We start from the raw sequence: 15,919 nt of genomic DNA on the forward strand, positions 1-15,919 counted from the left end.
TTACGCGATAAATGGTAGGCTTTACATTCCATAATGGTTAGTAAGACGGTACTTCAGAGCCACCCTACAAGCAAAACGCATATGAGCGCGCGGATGGATGGATAGGCCAGTCATTCCAGGAAGACAAAAGCCCCATCGATCACCATTCATTTAAATCTTGCGGAGACAGACAGAAAGGCCCCAACGACCTGACCCCATCAATATCTGCCATATCTCTAAGACGTACCTCCCTCTAGCTCGAGTGTCTCTCTTTCTTCTTCCTGTTCTGCTCCCGGTAGACTTTGTTCGGTTGGTTAACGTGCGGGAAACTCTGTTTCCGCTACTGACGCTGCTTGACTATCGGTGACTTTAAGCCCTGCCCACCTTCGTTCTTGGCTTGATGTAGGGAGGCGGGATTCGGGCGGTATCGCGGAGAAAGTGTGTGGCTTTACAACAGAAAGCCAATCAGAGATGATCTAAGATACGAGTGGTAGAGATAATGCACCATCAAATCTGCCCATTTAACAAGCCAAGCGGAACTGAATTCTAGGAGCTGCTGCCATCTAGCGATATATACATATACTAACTTTGTTAAACTATTCAAGATTGCATGTCTGAAATATAGAATAAGAGTTGCTGATCTTATAAATGCAGTTGTGTTCACACAGTGGTATATGGGATCAAGTCGCACGAAAACTGCTCCTTTTCTTGCAAGTTTTGCATTTCATTAAGTATATAAGTTCAGTAGAGACAATTTTAAAAACGTTCTTCTGTACACCAGGTATACACACGTTCTCGTTACAAGTCTGCTTGACGTCACAAAATGTTGTTCTTACTTTCATACGAGTGACGAGGTGATATACAATTTCAAAGAATTGTCAGTTTGAATGTCAAGTGGTCTACTTTACTAGATGAGACAGCTTCAATTTAACTTTATACTGTTTTAAACTGGTTAATGTAATAAATCTCCCAGCCTTTTTTGCATAAATTCAAATCGTAACGACGGCTGTTTAACCTTTATTCAGAAGAGAGTACAGATGACTTGGTATGATTACCTGGCCAGCCAATAACACGGCTTTCTTTATTATTTACAACTATTTTATTTGAACAAAATAAAGTAGTCCAAACGATTCACATCAATTTTGATTACGTTCAATAATTGAATTTTTTTCTGTCACTAATGCAATTATAGAATTTATTGACATGCTCATAACGGTACTGCGCGTACAAATTATATCATGAACATTTTTATAGAGACGCAGATCATAAAATTAATCGTTATGAATTCAGAGAAATCCAAATGAATGCAGTACCAGAACTCTTTCCGGGTGAAAGCATATACTGTAATTGTTTGAAATAAAATGGATAATCGCTGGGGGGGGGGGGGACAGTAACACGCACATAACTTCGAACTTATATATTTCTGAAATTAAATCGCACCGAAAAAAAACAACAACAACAACAACAACAACTAATTGTTCCTCGGATATCTGACAATTGCAGGTATGATCAAACAAAGATGGGTCATTATTCGGAACAAAAATTGATGGAGACAATAAGAAACTTTTCCCCATCGTTTCCTTAATACCTTGGGAACAGAGTGGTTTCACCATGCGTTTGCTTTCCTGCAAAAGAGAATCGAATCTTAGAGAAAATTCTAGTTTTTATTATCATCATCATCATCGATTTTTAAAACGGAGGAAGCAGGTCTTTTTTTTCTACCTGCAATGAGGAAAACTTTCGTTCACGACCCTAGGAATAGAACTCATTACTTTATCACAGTTAATTTAAGGTATTGGAGTCGTGAACAACACCACAAATTAAATAAGTCATAATAGATTTACAGGCTTACAATCAGCATTACGAGAAAGTATAGCCCATTCTCTCAAATTTATACTGCTTTTAAGTGAATCACTAACATGCCTATATTGAAATGATAAATCAACTCAATCCCCTGGATACACTGTTGAAATGAGTAATGAGCATTACCGTCATTTATTATTCATTTATGTGCAAAAAGAGCTACAATCAACTCTTATTTTTGCGATAAATCCTAATCACGAAGGATGTCGTGCGGTAATGCCGAACTCTTTCAAGTCTTCAATAAGCAAGGTGATGGACTCTCACTAGAATTTACTGAAGCACGAAAATTTCTGTACTCTTAAACTAAAATAACCTGAATCCATGATCGCTAGTGATAGTCAGTAATAACTGGCTACCCATTAATTAGGCTACTCTTGTAAGTAAATGTTGGCTAAGAAGAAAGAAATAACTAATTTTGTTCGTCCATTTTTTATGAATTGAAAAAGAAAAAAAAAAAAATCAGACGCTCTGGATGTTTCAGCTTCCTGTAGTCACTTATCATTCTTCCACGGTTCAAAGTGAGATAACTAATGGTGACCACCTTGCCATCGATTGACGACGTAATATACAGGCACAAGTAGAACCTATTGGGAAAGTCTTACTAAAGGAACTTATTATATAGATTTTTATTTTTATTTTTTTTAAAACACATAACTGCCGCAGAACCATTATCGAAAACAACCTGAAAACAATTATCAAGCTTAAAAAGAAATAAACCAAGGAGTTAGATTTGGATGTCTCATATCTCTAACACTGTTTAATACTTATTTAAAAAAGATAATGAAATTTAATAGAAAGAACCATCAAGGCAGTGAAATGTATTCTAATATTAATCTAAAATTTCATAGATAATCAGGTAAAAATTCTGTGATACAATAATCGTTGCTGTATCACACAGCCAGTGATTTCTGAATGATAATCTCAATCTACAAGCGAAAACAGTTGCTTTTAAAATGTGCATTTTGGAACAATTATTTACTAATTTAGAATGAATGATTCCATATAAAGATGAAAAGGGAAATTATGAAAATTGCAAAATAATAATAAAAAACTGAACAGGAGTAAAATTCCAATATTTAATTTTTTTTTTTTAATCAGGTTGTTTTCGCACGATATTTAAACCTAATATTGTACAAAGAGATTAAAGTTTACAATGTCGTTCAGTTAAAGTATTACGGACTGAAATCTGGACAATCGAACAAAAAAATTAGCTGAATGAACTTTATGCAATGAAAAGCACCATGAAAATAAATCAAAAGGAAAAAAAAGTAAAGAAATATAAACAAATGGTAAAATATATTAAAAGAATGCAAAGTTTGCCTAAACAGTAGAGAAAATGAGATCCTGCCATCCTTTAAACGAAACTGATTAATAGTTTCTGAGGGTAGAACAGGGCCGCAAAATTAGTTACTGATGGAGAACCAGTAACTTTTGTTTCGCTACGTTTTAAAATAATACAAAAAGCATAATGTATCAAATAAATAATATTTATGGGAATTTGTAGCATAAAGTAATTCGCATTTGTTAGGGATATTCTAAATTGCCGTCCTCTGGGACTGACGGGTCACATACCACGCGCCCGCAGCTGAAATTGACGCAGTCACCTCTGGTACAGGTCTATGAATATAATGTACCTCCCCCAAGCAAAAAACTGAGTATTACATTTTTTTTTTTTTTTTTTTTTTTTTTAATAAATGGAACTGAATTTGTTGCAGGGTAAGATTTCTTTCTTACCAAGAGTTTTAATACAGTTCTCCATCGATGCTCACCTGAAGCAGAATTAAGCTAATAGCATTCAAATCACTCGCGACTGCAGTGCTAGGCGGACGGCAATATACGAAAATGAAACATGTAAGATAGAAAATGACGGATTAGAGAATTAATGACAAGTAGCATGCACTTGATCCTATATTTCATCATTCTCGGAGATGAAGCATATAAGAGTCCAATGATTTATGTTTATGTGCTTCTTTATTTATTAATTAGCCATAGAAATGGATCATTGGAGATGCATGTGCAGTTAAGTCCCTACAGGGGTTGGAAATTTGTCCCACATTTTACCTAAAAAGATCCTGTTAATTAAACGGCACATCTCGGTGAAGCGATGCAAAGAACAATTAAAACGGACAGTATGATTACTAAACAAATCGAAAGCTAATACTGAAAGGTATCCGAATACTGAGTGTTAGCAAGAACTACGTTTATTCAGCAAATTAACAAACTATGTCAACTTTTGGGAAGGCTCCATTAATTTATAACAAGATATTTTTGCCCATTAATCATCGCTAATTAAAAAGGATCATCTTGGATGTATCCTAATTCGACATTTCTACTAATCCTAAATATTATGATTAGAACAAATATTTTTTGGAATGCAAACGTAAGACGTGGCTTTCAGCATTTCGATTACTACAAGTGTTGCTATGACCTCCTGTAACGTCCCCAATTCTACATTTTCTCAAAAGGCCTTCACTGGTAGGACAACATGCTGCCGTAAATATGTTCCAAGTATTCTTAAAGCCTAAAAACGGCTACGTTCTTTAAGTTATTTCTTTGTATTACTGATTCCGAAAAGCTCCTTTAGAATTAACACTAACAATTAAAGGTAGGAGTGTTGCATATTTTAATATGGTGAGGTATGATAACATTTGTGTGTGTGTGGGGGGGGGTTGCGAGAGGAAACGCTAATTTCTGGAAGGACGAAATCCATCACCAACTAGGCGAAACTCTAACTACGTCTTACCAACAGTGATACGGAGATCGTTTACGAGAAAATTTACCTATTGTATAATGCATTAACCAGGTCATTATTGAATTTCCGTGCAGATCTGATCACCTCGTTATATTGGTGATAAAACATTGGGGAGAAAGAAAGAGAGAGATCAGAGGCGAACAATTAAGATCTCAGAACTCTAGAATGTTGAAGAGAAGAGGAGAAGCGATATGATCGAGACAAGCAAATTCGTGAGAGGGATCTATCAGAAAAATAGAGGGGAATTATTGCACTGGAACCTACAAAGGTCATATAAGTAAGAAGTTGTAAATGAGATTTCCATGGCGAATGGTGAACACTGAATGCCATTCATGCAAGGAACAACAGTTATTGTGGCCTGTGTCGTTGTACTCCATGGAGTGCTTGGAAGTCACACTGATACTTGTAAAAGAATAGCTTCTTCACTGCCTATCATTCAGCTTTATCCTCCCCAACATACATTCGATTTTGGGAAAGCAAGATCATTAAAATTATTACAGAATAGCACGATCCAATATCCGAAAAAAAAAAAAAAAAAAAGAGAGTATCTGTTGATTATGGCATCTCTCAGAAGGTTCGGTCAACTTCAGCACTGCGATACATCTTGATCTCTCCTAATATTTTATTTTGTTGCTTTTTATATTTGTTCACACCTTTTCACAAAAGTAGTTTGGCAGAATTAGCTGATGTTTGAGGTTTATCACAGCCTCCGTAACTCAGCCAGTTTAGACGATATCTTTCATTTGGAAAGACCTGGGTTCAAATCCAGTCTAGAACGCGAACCCTTATTAGGTCTTTTCACTTGAAGGCGAGTCAGTCCAGTCTATGAAGGATGTTGGCAGGGCTTTTTTTTTTTTTTTTTTATATATCCCACAATCAGGCAAATCAGCAAGAATGTAAATTGTGTGTTCTCCAAGTGGAGGGGTTAACCACTTTCTCCTAGAAATATGGTTAAAATCTAAGAATACTTGGAAGGTCGTGGATGCCTAAAGGACTTTTTAGAATCACTGATGAATGTTTATCAATACTTCTGAGAATCAAGTATCCTATCACCATGGGAATGTTTAAAAGAGTAATTTATGGTGCAGAAGTTAATAAAAATAATTTTCTTTTTGGGAAACCGTAAAAGGGACTCATTAGCTAATATTATCCAAATTATGTATTTGGGTAATAATACGTAATGAATTATTCTTTTGGATTTTGATAAAAAAAATTATTGAATTCACTTTTTATCATTGTGTGAAGTGTTCATAATTATTTATCAGACGAGAACCAAGTATAACACATATTAGAAAGGAAAAAAAAATAATTACTAATTTCGGACATCCTATCGCGTATCTTCAAATTAAGTGAAAATAGAAAAAAGGTATTAGAGATTTCTAAATTAGTAACTGTTATATATCGAATGAACTTAAACCGATGTTGAAAATAGCATCGAGATGTCAGGCGTGCGCTTAATTTTTTTGCGATGTGCTCTAACTCCTCTCAGCCTAATTCATTGATATGTGGGTCTTCGATATATGCCGACCAACGCTGAGATCTCGTATCATTTCCGTAGCTCCTGTGAATCTGCGAAAATGGTAATTGAATTCCATGTATGACATCCCTGCGAGTTGCTAAATTACCTAGCTTTTCTTCAGTGGTATGAAACGTCAATCCCAACTTACGTACCAGTTCTTCTCTACATCTTTGATATGTTCTTTATTTCTCCAGGTCTAACATAACAGATACCGCATGTGCAGAAAATTGTGTACAGCCGTGGTTGTTTGAGAGGGTGAGGTTGTAGTGGCGATCTTAGCATCGTGGACACTTTTTGTAGTGACGTGAAGATGACTTTTAAGTTGTATTGCTTTGAGTATTCAAGCAATTTTCATCTGTAACATTTTTATGTAGGGTAAAGAAACTGCACCTTTGTAGGATGTCGATGCTATATATTCACTGGAATATACCTCAGCAAGATATCTTGCAAAAGGTGCCATTGTAATGTGTAATAGTATATTTAAGATAGTTATTGGTTTTAAGATTGTATTTTAAGATTAGGAGCATATCTTTAAGATGTGCTATTTCTTTTTGTCTTTTGTTGTCATAACTGGATGCTGTCAAAGTCTTGTCTGAGTGTTTTGATGATGCCTAGTTTTTGGAGAATGTCTTTGAGGTGAAAACATCAGAGAAAGGAAACTATATGTTTTCCAATTGTTAACTGGATTTTGTCGTTTAACTTTCAAGGAATACTGTAAAATTGTGAAGAGATTTTTCAGAGCCAGGCCAAATGACTAAGACGTCATCGGCGTACTGAAGTCACAGTCTGTGTTTAAGTGTGTCAAATAATCTTATTTCGGAGCATCAAAAAAGTATTTTTATAACATATAGCACGCGAGCTTATTTAGAAGAGAAAAAAAAAAAGTTGTCTTTTGAGAAAAATTCATTCCTTGAATACCTTAAATTATTATTTATTTCTAAACAATTCAAACCATCCTTGAATTCAAAACGGGTAAATAACACGACTGTTAAAAAAACCTTCTTTCGACCAGTATTCTCCCCATCAGAGAGTGAAAATAGTTAGCGAAACAAAAACTACTAAGTAACCGTTCATAGCAACATTTTTTTCAGAGCAGCATGTCCTCAATATTTCCTAATCTTTGCTAAGGAACAACATGTAAGACGATAACAAAATGGAAGTACTATACTTTGCATCTTATGTTTTCTAGGATGGAAACATAAGATGTTTCCATCCTAGAAAATAAAAATAAAAAAAAATATATAGGAGAGGAGATGAGATATTAGCTAGAATTTTTTTTTAAAAATTCTAGCTGTTTAACAGCGAAAAACTGTTTACAATTAAAATATCCTCGAAATTCATTTTGTTCGTCATTACTATAAGTAATACTGAAGAAATTAAATTACCCAGAATTTTATTAGGTTAAACGGTAATATTTACCTGCTGACAATTCACCATTAGTTTTTCTTCATTTCGACAATTTTAAGATCAAATTCCTGGTATATACCCTCAAGGGGTGTACAGGATATGATAGCACTACATGAAAAATTTACATCATTACTAACTTCCTATCTACAATCTTCCTCCAAATCAATCTGTAACCTGTCAAGACTCCGATATTATCAATCTTCTAAACGCACTTTTTACTGTATCAATCCACCTAATATCTCGGGTCTTCCTCTGAGTCTTTTTCCTGCCAACCTGGCAAAAAACACTTGTTTTGCTAATCTTTCCTCTCCCATTCTGTTTAAGTGACCATAACATCTGAGATTAGCTCTGTTAACACATTCCTGGATTTTGATTCTGGCATTTTAAGATCATTTGTGAATTAAATATCTACTGGAAGTTTTTACTAGAATATAAAATAACTACATAAGAACGAGCTCCTTAAAATTAAAAAAAATAAATAAATAATAATAATAAATAACAGGTTTCGATTTATTTTTTTCCAAATTACTTTAACATAAAAGCTTATAAACGTATCTTACATAGAGTACCGTGAATAAACTAAGAGTTAAATAAATCCGAGAACTCTAGAGACCAAATATAATTTCTTTAAACTACGGTAGGTATTATTATTATTATTCCTGACACCTCCAAGGAGTCCGAAGACTCATCCAATAAGGTATCCAATAAGCAATATGGCAGTCTTACACAGAGCTTCAAGCATCGTCTGAAAACATTTAAAATATCCAACACACGATGTGATTGGAACCAACAGCAAAAAACTACCCTATAAAATATTAAATTATCAATATTAAAAAAAAATCTCATTACATTTTCAAATGTGGGATCAATTCGGATACATTTTCACAAATTTGAGAAGCACTGCACTATATGAAGCATTTCTCCATGAAGTTAACCTTACGCACGACTTACTTACAGAACTAAGCACTAAAGATAACATGTTATAATAAACTTACCAAGGTACCAAGATGCGGCAAATAAAATCGTATCTAAGAACTTGTCGATCGTAGGCTCAATAGAGGAGAGAGAAGACTATTTTTATGATACGCAATAAACTGCTTAGATATTTAAAGTTAATTTCACACAAAATCTAAATAACTAAATTACTTTATCACAAAAAGTAGATAAAACATATACTCCGTAAAACTGAAAAGTTGGGATCTTTTGATATAAATACACACTAAAAGATATTATTTATGCAAGTAAATCATATCTAAAAACATCTTATTATGTAAACAGACGATAAAACTTTGCATTAATATACCAATAGATGAAACAGTGGCGCCCACTGGTGTATTTTGTGTGATCTCGAGGTCTTAAGCGAAAATGAAAAAAAAATAAACAATTTTTAGCATATCGTCTGCAGCAGAAAAGATGTCGCTGCTGTCAGCTTAATATACTAGTGAGTGATGCCACTAAGTATAAAAACATAAATGTGCAAAAAATGCGTATTACATACCAATACTAGAATGCACGATAAAGAGACAGTTAAAATTCTAATAAACAGAAGACACGATATTCAGCCAAAATCCAGGATAGTTTGACGTAGTTACGCTTCTTCCCACTTGGATTTTTGAGTACAATTTATGGAGGATACCCAAGACCATATAAAGTTATAAAGTTTACCGTTACACGGAGAGTACAAAATATTCACAGCATCTTAAGGTTTTTTTTTTTTTTCGAAAATGCAGTAAATTTACTTAATCCCATTCTTTATCAGTAAAATAAAAATATAATACATGATCTTTTAAGAAAAGCAGGCAATTGCCAAAAGGACCAGTGTTTTACGTAAAGTTCATGAGTGAGCAATATAATTCTTAGCATATCATGTTACTCGACTTCTACTTGCTCATTTTAATCAGAAAATGAATTTAAATAAAGTACTGCATGCAGTGAATTAAGGTACTTAATTACGTTTTTGACTTTTTATATAGTCAACAAAAACTCGCCTTCAACATATTTCTAACAGTAATAATTTCTACTTGCCTTAGGAGTTTATTTATATGAGGCCTCAAAATTAGCATTTACGACTTGACCGCTTCGCTCTTCAGACAATCAACTCCATGATACTTCATTCTCCCCTTCACAAACATAACTGTCATATAGGTCACTAAAGTTATCAACTAAAATGATTTTGTCGGCAACTAATACTGCAAGTACGTTTCACTCAGATTTGGCCTTAGATACTCAGTAATAAAAAGAATAAAATGCTTACAGTAATTTGCTGTAAGCATTTTATTCGATTTGGAGGAGAACAACATCAGTAATATTGAAATAAAATTAATTGAAAGTCAGTTTAACGATTCAGCTCAAAAGATGTAAAAAGTTTACATCTTTTGAGCTGAATTTCATAGGAAATTCCGAAGTAAAATTGATCACGGTGATCCGATTACTGATGAGAAGACATGTTCACATACAGTATCGGACCTAAAGTTTAACAAAAATATAAAAGGGGCTCTTTCCTCCCCCCTGCATCACCGTCTTTAAAAGAAGAATCCATCCGTTCACTCCAGTAGTTGTTTGGATTACGGCCGAAGCAACTAAAGCTTATGAGGCCAGTGCATTATTACTTGTTAATTACGTGCTTATTTCTGGTGCAGGATTGCTTCGAGGATGAAAAACCTCAACACTATGGTGCTGATATATATATATATATATATATATATATATATATATAGCTCCTGCGATTGTCTAAACGTGGGTTCATAGACTTGCTCAGATAAAAAAAGAAAAAGTCATCTTGCTATAAAGATATTCTTCGAAATGTTTGGGGAATCGTTTCACCTTCCAAGTTAATGACAGTGCTTCACTAAGTTAATGAAGGCTTTCGTAAAGTCCATGATTGTGACTGTAGGTCACAATCTTGGCTAATTTTTAATACTTTTTCTTCTCAATGGACGAAATGGTTAGAATTACGAGGAGGCAACTTAAATGCTTTGTTTTCTCTTGCTGGCTTGCCTGTTTTACTAGAGGATAAAAAATTTCAACCTCAGCAATTTTTATATTTTACATATAAGAGGTAAACAAAACCTACAGTATATCAGATTGTATGAGACCAGCGAACTCCTGTTAATGGAGGATGAGTGGAAAGTTTGACTGCGAAAGAATATCCCGATTTCATAAACCAATGACTCAACGCAAATATTTTGGCCAACATGATTGTTTACTGCTGGAAAACGGCGCGATGTGTTAAGTTGGAGTCCCCAATTCCAACCTGCTGGCTGGTTCAAATCTCACAGTTGCCAGGGAAGTTTTTCGAACGTCTTTAGATGATAGATAAATTTCCTCGCATAGTGTGATGGCTTATTAGAGGTCTGAAGTGGCTTGAAAACGTTTCATGTTTGGTTTCTAAAGCAACGATTCCGGATTGTCTAAACTTTAGCCCACTGAAGGTTGATTAAGTTTACTAACAATTGAATAACTTTTCGAATTTACATGGCAAAGTGCGTTGGTCGCAAGTTATTAACTTTTCCCAAAAGGTTCAAACGTTTAATACTAATTCAGCCATCATTTTTGACAGGTTATAAGTGACTGAAATTTTCATCAATAAATTCAAAGTTAAAATTATTATATATATTGACTATATCATTAACACTCAATCGCTAGTTATTAAAGCACTGTGGAGTTTGCCCATATCAATTATTGGAAAATAGCAACATTCGTTCGCAAATAATTACTATATAAATATGCATACTATAGCATTATATAGATGATTACGGTATAAATTTAATGAAAATGCTTTCATTAAAGATACAAAAAAAATATTTTCTCAAATGTTATGCCAGTTTTGCAATTTCGAAACGAAAACGCATCCATTTTGGTATTGTTCCAGGCAGACAAAAGATTGTTCCATTTCCAACAGTTGGTCTCTCAAAGTAGCGAGAACTGCACTTGCAACATTAGATATACGAGGTGTTCGGCTTGCAACGGATTAAATCCATCCCGCTTCATGTAATCCTCTGCCTTTTCACCTCAGGGTGAAACCGATTTACGGTTTAAACATCCGTTGCTAGAAGCAACCGTGACAGCCCACTGACATGGGATTTCCACAGCTGCCTTCTCCTTATCGGAAACTGAAGTGCACACGTAATCTCGAGCGACCTGTCAGTGTCTGTAGTTTGAACAACTAGTAGGGCTTCCGATTAGAGAGAGTTATGTAGGTTTAGAAGCTGCAGCAGTCAAGTCGTATAACGCTATCCACTCCATCAGCACCCACTCACTCTAAAAAGAACTCTTAGCTTACTTCTTGTGTTCAAGAAGTTTTAAAGAATTTTTGCTGTGTTCACGGTGTTAAGAGCTTCACTGCTAAAATGGATCGCAGTTCACGTTGTCTACCTCTGCAAATATCCTATACCAAGTATCAACCCAAGCTCTTTCTTAATTCGTCAATTAATATCTCGAGTGTTATGGACGTCTCCGAGTACAATTTTGTAGTCTAAGTGACCAACTTAGATTTTTCAGAACAAATTTGTTAACATATAAAAAGGCCTACATCGTAACTTTTCCTGTTCTGGATTTAATTGCATTTAACTTGTATAAAATAAAAATCGAGTATTTTACAACAACAAGAAAGTTCATTCTCAAACAATTTTCATATTCGGGGCTTACTAACTTAATTTCTATATAGTCTAACGAGAGACTTCTATTTTCTAAACATGATGAATACAGACTTCAACATACTGCGAGCATCCTGACATAAGAAACCTCGACATTTGCTACATTGATAATTGTTATCTTATCATTAAAAAAAAGATAATAAATATCTATTATTACTTTACACTAAGTAGGAGGGCAAAAATATTTCGTAAGTTCTTGTTCCCTTTTGAAAATGATCATGAACTTACTAAATTTACAACCCCCCACCATCGGTAACCATGGTATCGCATTGCTTAGAAAAACTTTTCAACAGGAGTTTGCATGTTTCCTGTATGATTAAAGATTTTACTGTCTGCAACTATTTTATGTTAGATGTTTTCGGTATACCGTGGAAGAGGATATGCCTCTAATCGAAATAGATCCACTTGATATGCTGTCTTTATTAAATGTGGTTAAAATCCAATGGGGGAAAAAAACTGCGCATAGTGCACGAAATCTATTTCGATGATGTTAGAAATCTAGCGCACATTTGCACTGTGGGCGAGTAAACGGTTAGACAATCCGAGAACCCTGCTCCCAATATCAAACCCTTAGTAATTCAACAAGCCTACAACAAGTAGGATGGCGATCTTACTAGGAACGATGAATATAGTTATCCTGAAGCCTTTCCAAATGTTCATCCCATAAGATTCTACCCGATAGCCTTTAGTTGTGGGCTCGAACCTTACTGATATATTTAAAACTGTAACCACTACTTACCAACTGTAAATGTTGCCTGGAGGCGTAACACTTACACTTGGTAACTTCGAATCCGCGAGTATCAATCACTCCCCGTCCTCCTCTTTTTGTTTCATTGTGTACATGAAGTGAAAATTAATAAAATTATTAATTCTGAAATTGAAATGGAGAGGAATAAATGATCATAGTGCATAATTCGCCTCTGAATAAGTTAACTAGCTTTCGATTGAAACAATCATGAATCATACATACACAAGAATCTAAAATAAGTCTGTAGAGAGATTACAATTTATTTGAAACTGTTTTATTTTTTTTTTATTTTTTAAAAAAAGGTCTGTAACAAGACTACATAACTAAGTTTGAATAATGAAAAAATACGAATGCTGGTGTTCATCGGCATTCGAATTTCGCTAGTGTGAAGAGAATTTATGTTCAGCTTCTGAAGAAACGATTCGCTTTTCTTGTTCATGTTAAGAATATTTACGAGAATCAGAAGCCAATTAAACGTTCTGTTGATACAGTAGATATCTTATTTACAATAACAAATGTCATTTGCAGTCCTGTCAGCGAGTTTCTGAGAAAAATTGAACACTTGATTAATAACAAATGGAGACACAGTAGCATTATAGTTATCCGAAAGTTACTGGATTTTAGGTGTCATAAAATTAGCGAGTTTCATTCCTAATTTAAATGACAAACTAACTTTTTTTTACTGTTCCGAAATATTAATTTCTGTACGCCCAGAGTCATTTTCATGTTTTTTAAATATTTTTCCGGCACTGAGTTAGTCAGTGACGGATTGTAGGGAGCTTTCCTCAGCGTGCTCAAGCGTTCTCGCTTTACCATAAAACTGAATTGACCGTAAATCAAAGTAGTTACATGTATTGTAAAATTATAAAGTGAATTTGGGTAATTCGCGGGGAGTATATCACTGGCACCCCTTGGATGATTATAAGTCTCTTAGTAAAAGAATGATAAATATATATATATTAAAATTCATAAAATTTTTTTTGCGTTTATGCTTTCGTTTATTCATTACGTGGGCTATTTCAAATGCCAACTGATTTAAAAAAAAAAAAAAAAAAAAAGCTTCTCAGACTTCATTGGGCCGTCTATGCAATTATGTGCTATTTCAATTTTAAAGTAATTAAAATAATTTTTAAAAAATTCATACAACCCGTACATAATGTCCCGGATCAAATTAGTCAAAATGTGCCCAGTGTCTTGAAATGAATTAAATTTATTCTTTTACAAATAAGAGTTTAAAAAAGTTATTCAGTTAAATTAGCGTATGACTATATAAGCTGTAGCCCATATGGGCTTGTGGGTTGTTTTGCTTGATCACATTACTTTTTGAAAAAGGATGAAAAACAATTGCGTTCATTGATGTCTTTTGAACTTAAACCATCAATACGTCATGAGTTAGTTACGTTGACGTAATTTTAAGCAATACTGCTATAAAAAAAACTTGAAGGTTATGCGCAGTGAAAAACAAAATGTCATTTTTCAGATCTGCAAGCATCAGAGAGCTCGGTTACAATATTGAAAGCTTTCAATATGATATTGCATAGGGGTTTTCATTTCCTCTCTCCTTCAAGCACACACGCTGCATTGCTTTTATTATTTATATCTAGAGATAACAGCAATGACGCTGTTTGATTAAAAAAAAAAACATCCAGTTTTGAGAGCGTGGTAATAGGATCAGTTATTCCACATAATGTCATTGTCTGATAATCATTCAATTGTTTACCAAATTAGCGACTGTTGTAAAATTGTTTTGTTTGGCATATTCAGCAAAGATCTATATCGCTATGTCTAAATAATAAGCTGCCTATTTATGTGCCAGAGCAGAGAGAGTAGATCATGTTCCATTCGATTTTGAAACTACAAAATTTCCCCCCAAAAAGGTTGTAATGGCAGTGTCTAATCATTTAATCAGAAGAAAAAAAAAATATTGGTGTGAAAATGGACAGAAATCAGTCATAATTTTAGATCAATTATCTCAGTAGTTACGTGATATTATGCTAAATATAGGCAAGGTTAAATACCTGTACGCAAAAAAGTACATGATTGAATTGATGGAATGAGATGAAATAAATAGAATAGCGAAAAAAAAATTTAATGACTGATTATGAAAAATGTAATGCATTTTATAATAAATCAGCATTGTGTCATGCTAAATATCTTCTCTGCCGAAGAAGACAAAACCGCGTTCAAACAAAAGTCCTTTAATCCGGCCACATAAGGTTTGCTATGCTTTTCCATGAGCCAAAGCCAGTGCATGATCTGGTACTCTTGCAAAGAAATATATACACGCAGAGATAAGACAAGTTCTTACCTGGATATGAGTCAGAATAAAACATTGGAAACGCTACGCATATAAGAGATGGTTTGCAACTACAGGGACAGTATACGTCTATTCTTCTGCTGACTTGCCTTATAAGGATTTAATATTGAGAAATTTATCACCACCATATGTTAACATACATAAGGAATGAAATCCAGTCTGTTATACTACGTTCAAATATTCCCCATGTAGTAGGAAATATACGCACTAAACTTGTGGCTTATAATTCAAAACAAGACAATCCAAAAGCTGCTTTGATGGGTCTGAGTGAAACGTAGGGGAAAAAAAGGCTCTTTTACACGTCAAATCACGATAGATCGGAGATCTATATAGTGCATCAGTGAGGTAAAAGATTATCCAAACACTGTTTTAGAGCACAAAACAAATCTAGCAGTGAGGATTTTATTTAACATATCTGTCATAGAGGGATTCGAACCTGCAGTGTGCTGAATGCAAAGCGAGCTTAATTCGGGCTACTCAGTTTCTTATATATTTCTTAAATAGCTATTATATGAAAGAAGAATAGAAATTTTGAACTGTAATCCATTAACTTCAATATTATTGAGATGAAGATATCGTAAATCGAACAAACTATGTTACTTTTTCTCAAATAAATATTAAGTAAATAAATAAAAGTAAACAGTAAAATGACCCCCCCCCCTCCAATATCTTAATGCAT

At 34.1% G+C, this 15,919-nt stretch overlaps 1 protein-coding gene across 2 annotated transcripts in view; it reads right to left on the minus strand.

Annotated features, from left to right (window-relative positions):
- eya (eya transcriptional coactivator and phosphatase 2) overlaps window positions 1–273 on the minus strand; it is a 169,977-nt gene extending 169,704 nt beyond the window's left edge. Inside the window, exon 1 of one of the 2 annotated variants that reach the window (XM_090410393.1) lies at window positions 227–273. The gene's annotated coding sequence lies outside the window, so the exon portion shown is untranslated. The remainder of the gene's footprint in view (window positions 1–226) is intronic. The other variant, XM_090410394.1, reaches the window with a different exon arrangement.
- Between the last annotated feature and the right edge of the window lie 15,646 nt (window positions 274–15,919).

Source organism: Typopeltis vanoorti, chromosome 20, assembly GCF_054136105.1.
Source record: "Typopeltis vanoorti isolate ZY-2024b chromosome 20, IOZ_Tvanoo_1.0, whole genome shotgun sequence".
Classification (NCBI taxonomy): Eukaryota; Metazoa; Arthropoda; class Arachnida; order Uropygi; family Thelyphonidae; genus Typopeltis; species Typopeltis vanoorti.